General features: G+C 37.2%; 1 pseudogene; it reads left to right on the plus strand.

Moving 5' to 3' along the window:
• The first annotated feature begins 14526 nt into the window (after window positions 1-14526).
• LOC121155945 overlaps window positions 14527-21247 on the plus strand; it is a 28501-nt pseudogene continuing 21780 nt past the window's right edge.

Below are 21247 nucleotides of genomic sequence, written 5' to 3' on the forward strand. Positions count from 1 at the left end.
TTTAGAAGAATGGCAGGCATTTGATTTGGGTTCCAGTCCTGGCTCTGCTCCTAGGTTAAAACTTTGTGCCATTGGTTCACAGTGACCCAACACATGACTCAAGTGGTGGGATCCATCTCACCCACGTAGGAGACTGGAATTGAGTTTCTGACTACTGTCTTTGGCCTGGCTTAGCCCATGCTAAGCTCTCTTTCTCCCTTTCAAATAAATAAAGAAGGCAAATCAATTTTTAAGGAGGGTGTATGGAAGTAAAACTCAGAGACTAAAACGTATCATCTGGCAATGAGAATTCAAGTTTGAATCCAACTCCTTGGGTGCTACCTCTCCATTGGGCAGTAGCAGATGGATCAAGGCCCTAAAACCACTGAAACTAAGACATGCAATAACTTACATGTGCTTTTTCCTGAGTACTTAGAATATTTTTAGTATTTTACCTACTGTAGCAAATAGTCTAGCCTGCCAGTCTCATCTTCCTGGTGCCCCTTTCATCAGCTCCTTAGAACCACTTACTTGACTGTAACAACACTGAATAATCAAACATGATAGCAACCACCATACTTCACCTCACAAACCGGGCTTCCTGAAGGTTGACTTGCATCATACCCAAGCCCAAATGGCAGTGTGACTTTGATTCATGTCCCCTTATTTCAGGGCAAGCAAGCCCTACTCACAGCTGTGTTTATCCTGATCTCACTTTCTGTTTCTGGTCTGCTACTGGAAAAGTAGCATAACCCCTGCAACATTTCTATAATTTTTAACTCTAAAATATACAGAAAAATGTATTTCTTCAACTTTTATTTCTCATATTTTTCTTATTTATTTTTTTACTCCCTGCTCTACAGTCTAATAAACCCTCCCTTTATACCAAAGGAATGTTTTGAGTTTCAGGTTAGTTATTATAAATATGAAATTTCTAGAGGCTTTTGTTATCCCATCATTTAAAGTACCAACTTTATCTTTACCCAATCCTTTTTCTGATCAGCACATATGAATCTCCGTATATATAGAACATGGTTTCTATACTACAGCTTCTCAAAACATCTACCTTCTTAAAACAAATTAAACAAAGAATCATTTTCCAAGCTAAAACTTTTTTAATGGCTTTCCATTTCATTTAGATCAAAATTCAAACTGCATGCTATCGACTTCAAGGCACTTATAATCAGGCTCATCTCTATCCCTTCTGTATCGAGCCTTGATAAATAATGGGTGCCTTGATTACGAAATAAAATGAAGATTTGTTTACATTTTTCCAAGTTAGCCAATATATTTTCAATGAAATTATTATTTTTATCCAAGTTAATATTGAATAATAATGAAATGTTATACTGTTCCACAGAACTCAACTACTAATGTCTTTCTTTCAGAGTGTGAAAATAGCAGTTGCTGTTTCTACGCCTCCTTTAAATGAAAAAAGAAGATAAAAATTCAACTATAATTAAGGTCTGTGAGCATGACTGCTAACCTCTTCCAAAATTGGGGGTAGGGTGCAGCCTTGCCCATCCTGTTATAACCCATGAGAATAATCATGTTGTCATCCAACTGCAATGTTTCTTCTCCATAGTGGCTTTCACTGTTTCCTACCCTAACAAAAATACAACCTGTTAAGCACATGAACTCTTCTTTGACAGAAAATTAGATGTAAGAATCTTATAAAACAATATGTAATCAATTTCTTTACAGCTTTTAGAAACTACCTCTTGGAATGTAATGATTGGATCTAGTACTAGCCCTGTTATTATACTCTAAGGGTCAGTTTTTCAGTTCCATCTCATCTCATTACCTCCTGGGAAATAGTGTGGCAAGAACTCAGACACTTCCACCTGTAAAAGCATAAAATATCAGGATCTTGTGCTTCATCTCATGTATCTGAACACTACTGTATTTACACACACTGGCTTCCTACCCATTGTTCAAGAGGACCAATCTTACCTATGGTATACTTAAAATGCACTCTCTGTATATTAATTAAAAAGAAAAGCAACAATAAAAGAGGACCATGCCATTGTCCATCCCAGGTCTTAACCTATCTGCCCAGAACATCTTTCCCTTCATTTTTTTCACTGTCTCTTTTAAAACATTGACTCAATCTAGAAGAGATTATTTTACTTTAATCTTTGGCTTGATCTTCTAGTTCCTTTCATAACATCTTTCAGAACTTTTAAGTTGTTTTTTTTTTTAAGTTTCTTGCCCTTAGATTTGACTGTAGTTTTCATGAGTGTTGATCATATTTTATTAGCTACTATAGCCTCAGTAACTGAAACAAGGTCACAGTTAACAAATATTCAGGTAACATTGTTTTTCATTTTTAAGGCAATAATATATGCACCTATGTCTAGGTCCTTTAGTTCCTCCCTAAAAATCTTTAACAAAACCTCTCAATCAGAGATTATAAAAACTGGATCATGAGTAAATTTTTGAATGATAAGAGTTATTTGTGTCATCTTTTTATCCATGCATTTTTATTTTTCAAAGTTGCAGCTCCTTCATGCGATCTTTTCAGTCTGTATTTCACTACAATCTTGGTTGACATCTTTTGGAAACCTTTAAAATTAATTGAGCTATCAGCAAAGATCTTTGTTTTAGAGCTTGAATCTCTTAATTTTAGGAAACCTTTACAGATACAAAATAGATATCAGCTTTTACAAAGGACCTGTGAGAGCGGAGTAAAAAACTTGACTCTGTTTAGCTCTGCTAGGAGCCGGCCTCTGTTAACTGGACTTCCATCTTGATTGCAGTACTTCTCTGTTTGGCATTTGTGTCCAGCATTTGCAAAGTGGACCATTTGAGCCATCTTAAATCACCTCACAGATGATCCTTTCTGACCCTGAGTCAGCCCTACCCCTTTCCATATTCCTATCACTCTTGTTTACTGCATGCAGCTAAATGCCAACTGTGAAACAGTGTGAGAACCCAGCCTGTTTAACAACTGCTAATATTCTGATATTAATCCCATGATGTGAGTAGTTGTGTTAGCATTGCTTTGGCTTCACATTGACCTTAAAATCTCATTTTTTCCTGTCTTTAAAAAATCTTGTGTAAAGCCTAAAGCCAAGTGTGTTTTTTTCTTCTTCTTCATTGTCATTCTTTAATCAAGAATTGGCATTTGTTTTATGAAAGACATGATTTTTTTTCCTGCTTATTTTTTTTCTCACAAGACCTGAATTTTTGGAGAGAGGAAGAAAAATGCATAGCAGCTACTGCACTATTCATTTGACTTTCATTGCACAAGTACTCTATTTTTGGTCCTTAAAGGCAGTTTCAGTTTTACTGATGAGCCAATAAAGTTAAGGGGCGAAAAATGGGAATATACTAAACATGTCACTAAGAATTAGAGTTTTTCAAATAAAGTGACCTTGCAGCAATAGAAGGGCAGCCCTCTGCCCCGTGGCCTGTATTTTAGAGCCATGAGTTATTAGCCTTCACAGTGAGTCGGAGTTCAGTGGGTCTGGACATGATCTGCCAGCTGTGAGGCAATGTTTAGGTTAAAAGACCTGTCTCAGAGATTGGGAATGCTGAAACACAGGCAAAGAAAATAAATGTCTTGAGGAACATTAACTTATAGAGAGCATACTTATCCCATATGAATATCTTGCTTGCCTGGAGAAATACTGATATATAACCCCTGAGGCAGCAGTTGAAGCAAAGAGTAATAGATGTGATGACAATAAAAGAAGGGAGAGGAATGCCTGAGGTACCTAAAGGACTGGGGGATTTTTTTAAGGAGTTCCCAGACAAGAAACCACACATTGGGCTCCAATAATGTATTATACATTTAGCACGCAGTTGCTATGTGCCAAGCAGTACTCTCAACAATAGGAATATAGCAGTGAATAAAACAGAGTCCCTGGTTTTAAGGAACATATGATTTATACAATATAGTAAGAAAGAGACAGAGTTCTATATTAATGGCTCAGACCATAAAGTTGTCACACAAAGGAATAAGTAAGTTTTGGTTGGCAGTCTGGAAGACATCACAGAAGAGCAGCCTCTGAAACACAATTGGCAAACCTGTTGATTGTTTACACAGCTGAGCAGACCCAAGAGATATGGTTGTGATCCCAGGAAGCACTGTGTCAGGCAGGGCGAGGATAGATAGATAGGTAGATAGATAGATAGCAGGCTGTTTTAAGTTGCTAATTTTGTATGGCCCAAGAGTGATTTTATAAATATTCAGATAGCCCTTGGCAGAAAAAATTTGCCCACCCCTATGAAAATGCATCAGAGATACACCATTAAACACGAAAAAGTGTTTGCTCTCTACTTCTTGTTTTCATTTGTTGATGTTTCCTCCTCAAAGCCCCATGGGCAGAGAAAACTATCAAAGAAATGTTGAAAAGAACATCTCACAAGAAGCCATGGGTGTGTGAAGGCACTATCCATACAGTTCCTTCAGAACATGCCAAGTGAGTACAGCTAACACACAGTGCCTGATGGGCCCTCTGCCTTAACAGCTAGGCTTGATTTCACTCAATTCCTGATGAACAGAATTCCTATTTTGTTTAAGTTTGGAAGCCTACAGGGAGGGGAATAGACTTTAAAGGAGTAGACTTTCTGGGATATGAAGACAGAATGGACAATTTTAGACTGGAAAAAATGGGATTTTAAACCTATCTTTTTGAAGTCGGTTGCATTTTCTACAAGAGAAATTAATTTGAAGGTTTATGAGAGGAAACCTATAAATGGCACTGTAGTTTTTTGGAGGAAGCTAATTGGAGGGAAGTGCATAACAAAACTTGAAAGAAAATATGATTCAGATACGAAGACTTTCTCTCTCACAATTGTCCATAGCCAAGAAAGTGGTTGGATTTGTGCAATGTTGTTGGCACCACCTTGAATGACATCATTGTACCCTCAAAGGCTCAAATACTCTAAAGAACTTAGATTAGACTAGATCCTATAACACAGCTCGCTTGACAAGGCTGCTTATTGAGTGGGAACACATTTGTATATCTTCATTAAATTTGTAAAGAATTCTATATATTTTTAAATCACTGGATGAGGTTGAATTTTAGTCTTACTCTTGGTAATATCTTTAATAACTGATAATGATTTTGTTCCTTAGAATCAATATAGAGCCAGAAAATGCAGACCTTATTTGTGGAATAATTATTGGTAAAAGAAAATAGAACTGTTTTTCATTTACTCCCTCAAAATATGTTTATCAGCTATGCGCCATGCAGTAGTCTAAGTGCTGGGGATGGCAACATGAATAAAGCAGAGAAACATCCTGCCTGCATGGAGTCTGTGTAGTAGACGAACCAAGCAGCACATCAACAATATAATTTCAGACTGTGATGTGTGAATCATACTTAATTGGAGAACAAACAGGGAGACGCTTTGCCAAGCAACTAAGAATAGAAGGGCAGGAAAGAACGCAGTGACCAATTTAGATAGAGTGGTGAGGGAAGGTTCTCAACAGAGATCTTTTCTTCTTCTCTGTCTCTTACTCCTTCTCTCTCTCTCTTTTTTTTTTTCTCTTTTCTTTCCTTTTCTAAATGTGTTTGAAAGGCAGAAAATTGGAGACAGACAGCAAGATCTCTCCACTGGGTTCACTCCTCAAATGCTTGCAACAGCCAAGGCTGAGCCAGGCAATGCCAGGAGCCAGGAACCTAATCTTGATCTTCCGTTTGGGTGGCAGGGCCCCAAATACTCGAGCCATGACCACTGCCTCCCAAAGGTATGCATTAGTAGGATCTTGGAGTAAAGAACAAAACTGATATTTGAATTCAGGCACTCCATTATGGGATTCAAAAATCCCAAATGGCATTTTCGCTGCTTCATGGGAACATTCTCACCTCAAAGCTTCCATTTTGATGAGTTACCGGGGGGATAGTAGTAGGAACTGACACTGGAGATTGTGCATTCCAGCAAATTCTGTCTGTTATAAAGTGTAATAGAGCATCATGAAGAATTTTAGACAAGGATGATTTTGATCTTATTTAAAGGTTTAAAAATCATTTATATGGAGACAAAGATAGTTGTAAATTATTTTTCTCAATATGTGTAAGAGATAAATACCAAAATCAGTATGATGGTTGTATGTATAGTTGGAAAAAGAATATTGAGATTTAGGAAAGATAAGTAGAGGGCTTGCATCTATGTAGTATTTTGCTTCTTTACAAAAAAAAAAGTCTGAAATTAAGAACATGCTGTCATCTAAGCTAGAAGGTGGCTATGCTGTCTTTAACATTATTATTGATTCTAATATTTGAAATCTGTATTTTAAAGACATGTTCTTTTGTTAATGGTTGCTCATTGAAGTCTAAGAAAGCTGATTTGGAATTGTGAAAGCAAGAGGACTTGCAGTGGAACCCTGGCACACGAAAGCCATGGCCCCTCCCAAGAGAGCAGCCACTGCACAGCCCTGACTCTGTTGCCAGGAGGGAACTCAGGCTTCATGTTGCCAGAGAGCTCAATAATGTGAAATGTTCTGGCTTTTAAAAAGTTGGCAACTAATTCAAATTAACTAAACAAAGCAAAATGAAACACTATGAGGATCCAACTGCCCCATTCTTCCCCCTCAACCCCAGCCCAAGAAAAGCAGGGGTAAATGTTAATGCATTGGATTCAGCCCACATTTACCACACTGCTTCTTCTGCAGTGGAATGCTGTATCCCACAAATCTCAGGGAATATTGTAAATTCTTTTATTGTGGAATATGCTATTCGAGCGGGGAAGGTGTAAATATTTCTGAGCTCTACAGAAAGTATACTAACCAGAATCCCTGGGGTCTCTGCAGGAAAGGGCTTTGGCCCTGCAAAGGGTGATTCTTAGCTTCTTGTATACTTTACAGTCTGCAAATCCTTCACTGTGAGAATCTCAAAAAGAAGCCAGACTTTTCCATTGACTCCAAGGCTATGTCAGCAAATGCCAGACCCAGCAGGCCCTTTCTATTGTGCATTAAGGTTCCAAACAGCTGTAAAAGAGTTTGTGCCAAAATCTCTATAAGTGTGATAAACACACAGCCTTCTGCACGCCCCAGGAGGCCAATTAAAACTAGGAGACCACAGAAGACAGTCGCTGAATACAGCCTCCACACCTCTTTGGGCTGATGTCCATGTGTTTTTCTATTCTCTCTTCATTAGAAATGAAACCTTGAATTGAATGCTGTTTATCTGTTGGTTTTCATTTAAGTAAACATCATCTAAAAAGAAGTCATGAATTCTTTTTATCAACTTAATCTCACATAAATGACTTGTTTGGCTCCTTCATGTATGCTACACATTCCATCAGAGAATTAAATCAGTATATCCTTGGGACAGAAACTGTAGTTATTAAAACTTCATCAAAATTGATGAAAAATTCTGTTTAAAATTTACAAAATCTTTGATGTTAATAAATAATTATGTTCTAATTTACTAAATTTCAAAGCAGAAATTCAGATCTCTTAAAGAAATCTGCATTTACAAATTGACACATCTCAAGTGTTTTTCGCTTTTTCCCTCAGAATATTCTTTGGATCAGATTCATATAGCATTCTATTATTAGCTACATGAGGTGGGGCAGACAAAAGGGAATAAAATGAACAAATATTCATAGGATGTTCTCATGAGTATTTGAAAAACTGCCAGCAGCTCTGATACCTGAAGAACAATTGGTATAAAGGGGCACTGCCAAGGAATTGGGAGACTTCTGCTGGGTCTGCTACAAAAGGCAGCTAAGTAAAAAAAAAAAAAAGAAAAGGAAAGAAAGGAAAAATGGTATTAGTTTTAAAATTCTGTCTTGCAGAAAATAAAGTATAAGTTAAATATAAAAGCTGCACTCGACACATTAGCCTAGTGGCTAAATCTTCGCCTTCCATGCCTGGGATCCCATACGGGTGCCGGTTTGTGTCCTGGCTGCTTCTTCCCATCCAGCTCCCTGCTTGTGTCCTGGGAAAACAGCAGAAGATGGCCCAAAGTCTTGGGACAGTGTAAGCATGTGGGAGACCTGGAAGAGTCTCCTGTCTTCTGTTTTGGATCAGCTCAGCTCTGGCCATTTGGCCAGTTGAGGAGTGAACCAGAGAATGGAAGATCTTTCTTTCTACCTCTCTTCTCTGTATATCTGCCTTTGCAGATAAATAAATAAATAAATCTTTAAATAAATAAATATGTGCTAAGGAAAAACCTAAGGAATGGTTTTATTTCTTAATTATCGTTTTCATAAAAATCAATCAAACTCCTTAACTTTTTAAACTAAAAAAAGAAAAAAACAGCCTTCAAGATTAGGTAATTGCATTATTTCCAAATGAGTATAATTTCCTGTGGTTTTATATAACAGTTATTACCATGTAATTTTCTTGAAGATCACCCATATACACAACTATGGAAATGAAAGAGTTGAAAGATTTTTGTATGATTAGAACAATATTTTTCTTTCAGCTATGTATATAATCATCCTACATAGGAATTATCATCTAGTCTCTTTTTTAAAACCAAGTAAAAAAGCAAATCTGTATTTATCTGTGTTGAAAGACTGAGTAAGCATATAGAATATAGTTTAGGCATTAAAAATGCAAACATTTACTTGGATAATTTAGGTAAAATGGAACTAACCGTTATCAAAGGAAAGGACTACATGCACATTAAATTTCATCATACAATTGCAAAGACCTATTCCTTATTTTGTTGTCTAAGAAGGAAAAGGTTGAAGTCTTGATCTCCTTTTGCTCTATATTAGAATAACAATAACTAACTAGCAAGTAATAATTCAGTTTTGCATTGTCAGTTTGATCATAAGAGTGCCCTGAGAGGAAACAGTTGGTCAAACTGCTGGTTTGGTTTGCCTTACCAGTGCCATTACAAGCTCAGGTCTTGCCATGCAACTTTGTTTGTGTGGCAGTCTCACAATCCCAGGCTCAGGGACAGATTCTTAAAAAACAACAATAATAATTAGTTTACTTGAAAGTGTGTCACACAAAGAGAAGAATACACGCACATACAGAGAAAGAGAGACAAAGAGAATGTTCTAACTACTGGCTGTGTACTAGTTTTACTTCCCAAATGTTCACAATTGTCATGACTGTGTCTATCCAAAGCCAGGAGCCAGGAACTCCATCTGAGTCTACAGTCTGTGTGACAGGGATCCAAGTGGTTGTACCGTTTTTCACTTGCTTCCCAGACACATTTTCAGGGAGCTGGATTGGAATCAAGTAGCTGGGACTGGAACTGACATGTTCCAGTGGGGTTATACCAGCCCAAGGAACAGATTCATATGAATCTTGCTCAATCATAAGAATTTCATCACTTACTGGCTTACAGGTGAACATGTAACCCCATTCTGGAAAATGAGGCCTAAGAAAAATCTTTGGGAAATTAAAATTTCATTTTTACTGTTCTCCATCCTTTTTGTTTTCAACACTCTCATTTAATGCTGTAGCTATTTTGTGATCATGGATGGGGATTGGAGCCACAGAAGGCGAAGGAATTCAATAAACAGTGACTAACCCTCTGATATTGTTGAGCCTAACTCCAGACTTCTTGTTAAATGAGAAAACAAACTTCTCTGTATTTAGATCACTTGAACTGGCCTAAAGCTTAGAACAAAAAACATTTTAATGAATACATGCAATATGAAAAAGTATGCAAAAAAAAATAAACCAAAACCAAAAGTAAACTAAGAATAATATCAAATGTTGAATAACTCTGTGCCAGTCTTATTTTTACTATTTAGTTTCTCGTTTATGTCTCAAAATAATCCTATACAGCATACACTATCATTATCTTCTTTTCAGTGCTGAAGGTTAGGAATGGTAGTGATACAATAGGTGAGAGGGTGGATTGAGGTGCCTAGCCACCATATCTCAGCTGCCTTGTTTGATGGAATCAACATTTTGAGATTTAGCACTGTTCAACTTCTATTTGATCCAATGGAATTAAAATGCAAAGGAGACTGTCAAAAAAGGGTTTACTTAGGGATAAAATCTAGCAGAAGTATCATGGATTCTACACTAGTTGTCTCTCTTTTAAAATTGTTTATTCCATACTGTTGCTAATATGCTAATGTGACCATATAATTATCTGGTTTCATTGCTGCATACATTTTTGGGAATGATATTTTTGAAGTAAGAGTGGCTCGTATATAATAGCACTAAATTTTATAAAGCACAGGTGCTGACAACCTTCTACGTGTCAACAGAAAATAGATATTAAACAACAGTCAGTAATAGCATATTATCTCAAATACAGTTTAATGGGAAGGCTGACAAAACACTCCAAACAGTAAGATTTCCCATCATCAGCTTATAATCAACAGGTTTTCGTTTTGTTTCTATGTGGAAATCAGAAATCAAGGAAAAGTTGACTTTTTTTGATAGCAAGCATATGAACAACCATCAGTATCAAGGTCCAAAGAGAGCAGGGTGGGCTACGGAAGGTAGGAGAGGATTGCATATTTGGGCAATAGATATGTGGTGTCAAAACTTAATTGTTTCCAATGAGTCACTATAAAAATCCAATTTTACCTGTGTTTATTTTTTTAAGATCTATTCATTCATTCATTCACTCATTTAAAAGGCAGATTATCAGAGAGGGAGAGGCATCTGCTGTCTTTCTCTGGAGTACTTGCTGTAAAAACAAAAAACTCTTGTTCACTATGTTTAGCTGCTGTACTTAGATCCGTGTTCCCACTAGTTTTTTGATAAGAAGGATATTTACAGACAAGCTTTGGGTTCACTTTGGCTTTAAGATTTCTCTTTATAGAACTAAGTTTACTAAATCAATTAATTTTCTTTGATTAAGCTAAAATTAAAAAAACAAATGGAAATAATCTAGATGAAAGGAAATATGAAATTATACCTTTTCATATAAATACTAATAAACTAGTCAAACTGGAGAGTAACAACCCTGAAGAAGTACCCTGATTACTGGCAAATTTTAAAAATATTATGAATTACAAAACCATACTCAATATCTTGAAATGACATCAAAACGATATATGAAAAACCCACAGCCAGTATCCTCCTGAGTGAAGAAAAGCTGGAAGCATTTTCACTAAGATCTGGAACCAGACAACGGTGTTCACTTTAAACATTTCTGTTCAGTACAGTTCTGAAAGTTTTATCCAGAGCCATTGACAATAAAAAGAAGTTAATGGCTCTGGAGGAAATGGAAAAGGAGTAAGTCAAATAATCCCATTTTGCAGATAATGTGATGAGTAAGTCAAATAATCCCATTTTGCAGATAATGTGATCATATGGGGAACTAAGATTATACAAAAAGAATACTGGAACTTCTAGGAGAATTTGGCAAAGTATAGGATATAAAATCAATACACACAAGGCATATACTCAAAAACACGATGCCAGAGTTGAGAAACAACTTGTAAGATCAGTCCCATCCACAGAAGCAACAGTAAATATAAATACCTTGGTACATATTTAACCAAGGATGTGAAAAGCCTCTGCAATAAAAATTGCAAAATATCATGAAATGACTATAAAAAGACACAGAAAATGGAAAGATCTTTCATTTTCATGTATTGGAAGAATTAGTATCATCAAAGTGTCCATACCATCCAATGCAATTTACAGATTCAGTGGGATCTTATTTAAAATGCCAAAGACATTTTTCTCTGAATGGAAAAATTACTTTAAAAATCATATGAATAAACAAGATTCTCTGATTTATAAAGCAATCCTAAATAATAAAAGAAGGCATCCCAATACCAGATTTCATGATATTTCAAAACATTTATAATAAAAACCCTGGTACTTGCACAAGGATAGACTTGTGGACCAGTGGAACACATTAGACTCCAGTAATTAGTGCAGGTTTACAACCAACCTAACATTTGACAAATGAGCTAAAATCACTCCCAGGAGAAAGGACACTTTCCAACAAACAGTGTTGGAAAAAATTGGAATTCTACATCTGGAATATAAAACCAGACCTCTGCCTTACATTCTATACAAAAATGAAATCACAGTGGTTCAGGAATCTAAATCGGATACCTGAAACCATCAGATTACTAGAGGGAAACATAGGGAGACACATGATGGCATTCACCTAAGCAAAGACTTGGAAAAGATTCCAGTATCACAGCCAATAAAGGCAAAAATAGACATACAGGATTATGTCAAGCAGAAGAGCCTCTGCACAGCAAAGGAAACTCTGAACAGAGTGTTGAGACAACTAATGGAGCTGAAGAAGCATTTGAAAACTCTTCAACTAAAAAAGGATTAATATCCAGGATAATATAAGGAGCCCAAGACACCCAATAGCAACAAAATGAAAATATAATTAAGAAATGGGCTATTGATTTTAATGGGCATTTTTTTGAAGAATGAGATACAAACGACCAGCAGACACATGAAATGATAGTCGGGATCACTAGCTTTCAGGGAGGTGTAAGTAAAAACCACAATGAGGTTTATCCTTATCTTGGTTATAATGGCAATCATCCAAAAACTAGAAAAATAACAAATGCTAGCAAGGATATGGGGGTAAGGGTGTCTGAATACACTGTTGCAGGGAATGTAAATGAGAACAACCATTATAGAACATAGTAAGGAGATTGCTCAGAAAAATGAAATGTGAGCTTTCATGACCCAGCCCTTCCGCTCCTTGGATTTTACCCCAAGGAAGTGAAATCATCATATGAAAGAGTTATCTGTACCCCCCTGATTATAATAGCTCAACTGACAATGCTAAACACATGGCATCAACTTAGATGTCCATCATCTCATGAGTAGATAATGAATTTCAGATGTATGCAATGGAATACTACTCAACAATAAAAAGAATGAAATCCTGTCTTTCTCAACAAAATAGACAGAATTTGAGATAATTATGTTTCATGAAAAAAATGACTATTCCCTAAAAGACAAATATTTTCCTTGATTTGTGGTAGCTGATATACAGAGTACAAAAAAGTTAAAATTGATATCTTGAGATTTGGTTTTTATTTATAGCCCTTGTCTGTATTCTAGAGGAACAGTGGTTTTTCTAATTACTATGTTGAATTATTTATCTAGTAGAGTGTTAAGTTTGCAATTTTAAAGTGAATTGAAAATTTTGTCACTGTAAAAATTAAAAGAAAAATAAGAAAGGGAGGAGGAGGGGGAAAGGAGTGAGAGTAGGGTGAGAAAACAGCTTGCTTATTTATTTATTTATTTGAAAGTCAGATATACATAGAGGAGGAGAGACAGAAAGGAAGATCTTCCGTCCGATGATTCACTCCCCAAGTGAGCGCAACAGCTGATGCTATGCCGATCTGAAGCCAGAATCCAGGAACCTCTTCCAGGTCTCCCACGTGGGTGCAGGGTCCCAAAGCTTTGGGCTGTCCTCGACTGCTTTCCCAGGCCACAAGCAGGGAGCTGGATGGGAAGTGGAGCTGCCGGGATTAGAACCGGCGCCCATATGGGATCCTGGGGCATTGAAGGTGAGGACTTTAGCCGCTAGGCCACACCACTGGGCCCAAACAACTTGCTCTTAAAACTGGGTTTGTAACACATGAAATTTGTTTCTTTCATATAAATAAAAATATTTTAAAGTCAATGGTGACTAAATATAATTTTTATTTTATTTTTAATATTATTCACAAAGTGGAGTAGGATGTACACCCATGAGAGCCTCTGATCAGGCTGGGGAGGGTCAAAGTATAGAGGAAGATGGGTGTGACCAACGTTTCAGCTCTTTCCTGTCTCCTATGTCCATTGGTAGGAGTGGAGAGGAGAGGAAGAGGCCACTGTTTTCCATCAAAATATATCAGCATAAGGGGTGGGAGATGTTCATTTGATGATGCCTTAGAGCATCATCATGCGGGTGAAAACATTTTGAGGGTGATACTTGGGAGGTCTGATAATTCTGTGACAATGTCAGCATTATTGCACCAAGTTGAGAAAATCTTTCCACAGTCTAATGGATGACCAAGTCCACCTTAATGCATCCACACACAGGCCCAGGAATATGTTGCAAAGCTTGGCAAGAAGAGTTGCCCAACCTATCCTGCTTTCCAGCCTAGCAAGGAAGTTCGTCTTGCCAGCCACGGATCCTGTGTGTGCCAGGGCATGCTGTAGCCCAACCTAACATGACCGACCTCCAAGTTCTGGTACTCAGCAGCAGGTACTAAGGCCTAGCTCAACTGAGCCACACCCATTCCAGCTCTCCCCATATACTCTCCCCAGCATTCCCTGCCTTCCTCGCATATCTTTTAAAAAAGAAAATACGCAGCCATGTTGACATATTGGTACAGTTAATAGAAATTTGGCGTTATCCAGGTCAAAAATGCTCACCTGTCTTGGCTGCTTTTCTCCCTGGAAGTTGCTTATAGCTGGGGGAGAAGACCAATTAAAAAAAAAAAATACCAGTGTGAGAAAAAAAGAAAGAAAAAATACCAATGTCAACATCGATCTAAGATGGTGACTGTGGAACTGGAAACCACCCCTGCTTCTCATCCCCCTTTTGCAGAAGAGGAGAAAACAAAATCTAATCAGTAGCCTGCTAGCCCTAAACACTATATTAAATATTCTCTGCAGAACAAATGGGCACTTCAGTTTTTTAAAAATGATAAAAGCAAAATTTGGCAAGCAAAACTTTGACTGATCTCCAGGTAGGTTACTGTTGAAGACTTTGGGGCTCTCTACAACCATATCCACTTGTCTAATAATTTAATGCCTGACTGTGACTACTCACTTTTACAGCATAAGCCTAACTGGGAAGATGAGAAAAACAAGTGGGGAGGATGATGGCTAATTACATTGGACAAACAGTAGAGACAAAGTGACCTCAATTGCTTTTGGCTACAGACACTGCTGTGCCTTACTGGAGAATATTTTGATGGCTAGAGTGCTGAACAGTTGTTAATGTTAAAGCTAACAGTGATAAGACAGCAGTATGGACTATTGAATGTGAAAACAGAGAAGCTGATACACACATAGGGAGGGTAACAGGGAAAGATTACGACTTCCTCCAAAGATAGTGGCTGATTATCAGTCCCACGTAGACACAGCTACTAAGAGTGGCTCCTACCACTAAAAATAGGTTTGTTGTGGGATGCAGCATGGTAGCCTGGTGGCTAAAGTCCTTGCATGCGTCAGGATCCCATATGGGCATGGGTTCTAATCCTAGCAGCCCTGCTTCCCATCTAGCCTCCCTGCTTGTGGCCTGGGAAAGGCAGTGGAGGATGGCCCAAAGCCTTGGGACAATGGATCCGCATGGGAGACCTGGAAGAGGCTCCTGGCTTCTGGCTTCGGATTGGTTCACCTCCGGCTGTTGCAGCCATTTGTGGGTGAATCAACGATGAAAGAACTTCCTCTCTGTCTCTCCGCATCTCTGTATATCTGACTTTGCAATGAAAATAAATAAATCTTTTAAGAAAAATAGGTTGGTTGTTTAAGAAGACACCTTTTGAGTATTCTCGTTGGCAACTGTGTCAAGCAATCGAGATTTGGGAGCTGAACCAAAGCCTCTTCAAAAGCAGAGTGGACTGCATTTAAGTTTTATTTCCATTTAAATGTTGCTAAGATATAGAAGACGTCTCATTCACCTTTGTCTTGTACTTCTGTGTTCAGTTTTTAAAAATTTTTGGTTATGTCCACTATCCCAATCAAAGAATTACAGAGTATACATCGTCCCCACAATCCATGTGTGTTCCTGGCCCACTCCATAATAATTTAGTACAATTACACAAACACAGTTCACCCATCCACAATATTCAAAAAAGAACTTGCATTTCTATACCTTACAGGAAAAATATTGTTTCTGTTCCATTTTATGCAGGAGCATATTTTGCTGGTTTGAAAGAGCAGGATGCATAGTTTTCTGGAAATTGACTTGTTTCTTTTTATAGCATCATCTTTGCTGAACTTTTGCTGATGGCTGCTAGATTTTGTTTCCATTTGATAACATTAGTGGTTCTGATTTCAGGTTCTCATTTGTTTTGCTTTCGGTTTTTTTCTCCTATAATAACAGTGAAGGATCCAAGAATATGACACAAAGTTGGAATAAACATGAATTTTGTGCAAGAAAATATCAATATCTTGGCCCTTTCTTATTTAATTGATCTGTGATGATTTTAATATAAAAGCAGAACCACACCCTGTATCTTCGTTTTTCAGCAATCTTCTTTGTTGTGTTTTGCTGGAGGGGAATAAAAAAAAAATAAGCCTTGCTTTAAGCTGGAAGTCTCCTGATGCAAGTTTAGCTAAGGCCATTTTATTTATGGTTTGCATCGCATTATCTTTTCCGGGTTGTATATGAAGAAGTTTCCTTAATATCAGAAGGCTACTTCAAGAAACATGTGAAGAAGTGTTTCAAACTTTGTCCGGGAAAATGTCATGGGGAGATCAGCAACAAAATGCAAAAATGAAACCATCTGGAACTTAAAGGGCTCTATCTGCCGAAGAAGGTGCAATTTTCAAGCCACTTTATACAATACTGCTGTCTTTGATTTAGTGCAAAATAATATTTATACAGTGATTTGTCATGAAGTCCTGTGCTGTTTGGTAAGGAGATATGCACAGAAATGGCTTGAGCATGGGAGAAATAAAACGGATGCAAGGGCTTCAGCAAAATATGCGTTCGTGAATAGTCTGCATTTACTGTTGTTTCCTATTAGGTACAATCAATACTTGAAAAGAAAAAGAAAATTTATTGATACATTAGATTCTCAGGGTCACAGCAAATGCAGAATGACCACAACAGCAGAATTCTTTCATCGTTTAATGTGATACTAACACAAAGAGAGCAGATTCAATGTAGTTCATAGGTACAGTTGTAAGAATATAATGATACTTGCTTTTTTCCTCTTCTCTTCCTCCCTTCCCCTTCCATCCACCCATATTTGCTCTCTTCATTCTTTTACTTTTTTCAAGTTTTAAGATGACATTTAAAGTTTGGGATAGCATATTTAATGGGCCAAGAAAGAGTTCATCAAGTGAAAAATGAAATGATCACAGCTCAGCAGGAATATAGGCAAATACTATAAACAATAATCAAATGAAAACATGCCTATTTCATTCATACATTGTAAATATTAAAATAATCACAGATCATAAAAGTATATCTGCACATACTTACTACCACAAATGTGAAAAATGTGAAACATTTTCCCTCCATCTGGGAGGGATGGAGGAGGTGAAGGAAGGGAAGTATTTTTATACACTTAAAATTGTACCTATGGGGACCAGAGGGGTGGCTCAACTGGCTAATCCTCCATCTGTAAGCACCAGCATCCCGTATGGGTGTTGGTACATGTCCTGGTTGCTTTCCATCCAGCTCTCTGCTTATCACCTGGGAAATCAGTGGAGGATAGCTCAAAGCCTTGGATCTCTGCACCCACATGGGAGACCCAGAAGAAGCTCCTGACTCCTACCTTTGCATCAGCTCACGTCAGGCCATTGCAACCATTTGGGTAATGATTTAACAGATATAAGATTTTTCTCTCTGTGTCTCTACTTCTCTCTCTAAATCTACCTTTCCAATAAAAACAAATATTTTAAAAATATACCTTTGAATTATATTGATTCTGTTCTGTTTGTATTAATATCACAGTAACATGAGTTGTGTGGTAGTGCTTATGCATTTTCGACTCTGAGAATCTAATGTGTTAATAAATTCCCTTTTGAAGGAGTGTCTTCAAAATTTTCATGAAAAATTGTGTTACCAATAAAATCTTTGCATAGATTTAGTTTTTTTATAATCAAAACAACAAATACCTTTGTTTTGATATGTATCACAGACCACAGACTTTTTGGAGTTCTCTCATATCTATTTATCTTACATTTTGCTGAATTCCTCACATCTGTTTTTTTTTTAAGATTTATTTTATTTTTATTGGAAGGTGGATATACAGAGAGGAGAGACAGAGAGGAAGATCTTCCGTCCAATGATTCACTCCCCCAAGTGAGCGCAACGGCCAGTGCTATGCTGATCCGAAGCCAGGAGCCTCTTCCGGGTCTCCCACGCGGGTGCAGGGTCCCAAAGCTTTGGGCTGTCCTCGACTGCTTTCCTGGGCCACAGGCAGGGAGTTGGATGGGAAGCGGAGCTGCCGGGATAGAACTGGCGCCCATATGGGATCCCGGGTGTGCAAGGTGACGACCTTAACCACTGCGCCACCGCGCCACTGCGCCGGGCCCCCTCACATCTGTTTTTACATTTGCTGAGTTTACCTTCATTTGCGTTTTACTGGTTAGTTCCTACACTCAGTTTTCCTTTCAATTTGTATTTTTTTTTTATCTCTAGCACTACATTTATTTTTTTTCAAAACTATCCCTTTTTAATATTTAAAATATATTCACTGGAGAATCAAATAGGGAGAGACAGAGAAAGATAGAAATCTTCTATGACTGATGCATTCCCAAACGCCCGCAACAGCCTCAGATTGGTCCAGACTACAGCTAAGACCTGGAAGTTGAAACCAGGTCTTCTCCCCATCTGGAAGGAACCCAAAGACTAGAGCCGTCATTGCTTCCTACCGATGTCTGCGTTTGCAGAAAGCTTGTGTCAGGAGTTAAGGTTGGTGCTTAAATTCAGGCACTCTGAAAGAGGGTGCAGGCATCCCAACTGCTAGGCCAAGCACTCACCCCTACTGTGTCAGCGTCGTCGTCTTCTCTCTCTCTTTTTTCTTTTAGAAGATAAATTTTAATTTATTCCTTGCTTATAGCTTTGAACATTTAAATAAAATTTAGCTTCACGTGTCCTGTTTTACTACTGATTTTAACATGAATTCTCATGATTGTTGAGACTTCTGGTCTGTTTCCTTGAGTGTTTCAAACAGTAGACTTTGACAATTTCTGTGTAGAATATTGCTTCCCAGGCATCTGGGTTGTGAACACAATGACTGTGGGTGGTTTATAACTGACTCTCCCAGTTCCATTGGTTCTATCAGCCAGTTTTTATAGCAATTTCTTGACTCAAAGTCTCAGTCACACAGTCCCCTGAAAGGCCGTTTGACAGTAGTTTCTACCCAGTGCAACAGCTTCAGATTGACCCTCGTCATTTATAGCACTACATAGTTTCCTTTTGTTTTTAAGCTCTCATTTTCTATGCAAGTGTCTCTAATTATATCTGTTCAGAGGTACAGTATATTTGAAGCAGCAGGTAGGGACTGCTAATCGGCCACACTGATATCGTATATATGATCCCACATAACCAATGTGACTTACTTAGCAGACTCATTTGCTTTTGTTCCATCAAACAAAATGATAGATCACATAGGCTATCTTGAAGATATAGTTTTGAAACCTTTTGTTCTGTCCTTACAAGTACCATGATTTTCTCAACTGGCAAATCTACGAAAGAGAATCATTGTGCTGTGTGTAGATATGCACTAAGATCACTGGAAAATGAAAATGAGCAGAGAACTGTACATGGAGTATCCAAGGAGGCCAAAGACATGGAAAAACATCTTTCTCTAAGTTAGCAGCTAGGTTTTGTTTTGGCAATTCTGTATCATGGATTTAAACTCACATGCAACTTCCTTTGGGGGTGAGCAAAGACAGACATCAAAGTCTTCAAATTGCCACACCTGTAAACTAGGAATCTATAATACCAGTTTTATTTATTGTATCCAAATATCAAGAAAATGGAGGGACTTTTGACAGCAGATCATTATCTGCAGTTTCTTGACTTAATACTTAGCTAGGTGCACTCTCAAGCATGAGTATAATAATGAGAAACTTTTGAGTGTGTGTGTGTGTGTGCAGAAGGCATCAAATTATGAACTATAAAAATGATGTGGCAAGAAGGTGCTAGAAGAAATGTTCAAAACATTGATATGATTTATGAACATGTGGCAAACAGATGTGGTGGAGTAATAGGGACACCATCTCTTTTTATAAATTAGGATCACGTTTGTGTCTTTCTCATACCACTACCAACCCAGGTTCATAATATGCTTTATTAAAATTCTCTGCAGGGCATATGGATGATTAATAATTGTTGATGACAGAAATTTGATTTCAGTAAGGCTGCACAGTGAAAGATAAATACAACAGTGCTGTTTTAACCTCTGTATATTATGGTTATTAGAGTGAGCTTTCTTTGTAAGATGGTTTGTGTTGAGATTATGTGTGATTTATGAAAATGTCATCAATGACCCTGATTCTGGAAAAACTCTTAAAAATTTCTTTTGTTGTAATCATCACTTTGGCTTCAGTTGTCACAAGGGAAAACCATTTGGGGAAAAAAAACATAATCAATAGTTGCTTAAAAGATGCCTCAAATAAAATAAAAAACATTAACTATCCAGGAATAAAATACAAAGAAAATCCTGAAGTAGATACTGTAAAGTAAAATTTACTTGTAGCCAAATCTAAATATGGTGGTAGAGAAAGACATGGACAGGAAAATACTTATATACTGGGTTCTAGTTCTTTTCCCTAATATGACATTTCTGGAAATTTTAGACAAACTCATTTAATTCCTTCTATCTTTTTGCATGAGAAAAGTGATTTCGAAATGTCTCATTAAGTTTGAAAAAATATTTAATAAAACATTTACATAAGCAGTACATCTATGTGGCAAGAAATATAAACATTTCAAATATGTTTATATTAAAAATTTGGTTTTTCTCTTATTCTTACCAAATATTCAATTTTACTTGTCTATAATGAATTACTTTTAGCTCAAGCTTATTAAAGGCAGAATATTATAAACTAATTTCCAAATGGGTGTATTGAAATTAACACAAATTGCAATTAACATCCTACACTATTCTCCTCAGTTAATAAACATTTGTAAACTTGATCATTATAGCAAAGTTGTAAAATTTTTACCTCATTCCAGTGAAATGTTTGGGGAAATCTTGAAAGGATAATGGGAAAAAAATGAAAACTAAGGCTGACTTCCTTTTGATTACTGATTTGGGAAATTTTGCTTTGAGGTTGTATCTTGTCCAGCAGACCCAGAAGAACATGTAGCGTCAAGTCTTGAAATGCAATATTCTAAATGTTTCTATTTCTCACAAGTAAGAAGATGGCTGGCAATTGTTTCAATGGAAATTAGAAAGATTGCTGGCTGATCCAGGCATCCCATAAAATTCCATAGGAGGAGGTACAGGGCAAGGCTATGCTTAGTGTGTGTAGTTAAAGGAGAGGAAGAACTGAGAATTCACATACTTTATGTTTTGTCTTTATTTTTCATTCAATTAGAGTAAATTGTAAAAACAGTAAAAAGGAAAAAAGAGAAAGGAAACATACATGGTAACAATATCATAATTCAGTTGAGAAATAATCCAGAAGATGGACTTAACCACCTCAAAAAATTGGGGGTGGGGTGGGGGTGGGGAGGAATTCAAGAGTCTAAATGGAAGATTGGTGTTTTGA

The sequence above is a fragment of the Ochotona curzoniae genome, unplaced genomic scaffold (assembly GCF_017591425.1).
Source record: "Ochotona curzoniae isolate NIBS_2020 unplaced genomic scaffold, NIBS_Ocur_1.0 contig_3190, whole genome shotgun sequence".
Classification (NCBI taxonomy): domain Eukaryota; kingdom Metazoa; phylum Chordata; class Mammalia; order Lagomorpha; family Ochotonidae; genus Ochotona; species Ochotona curzoniae.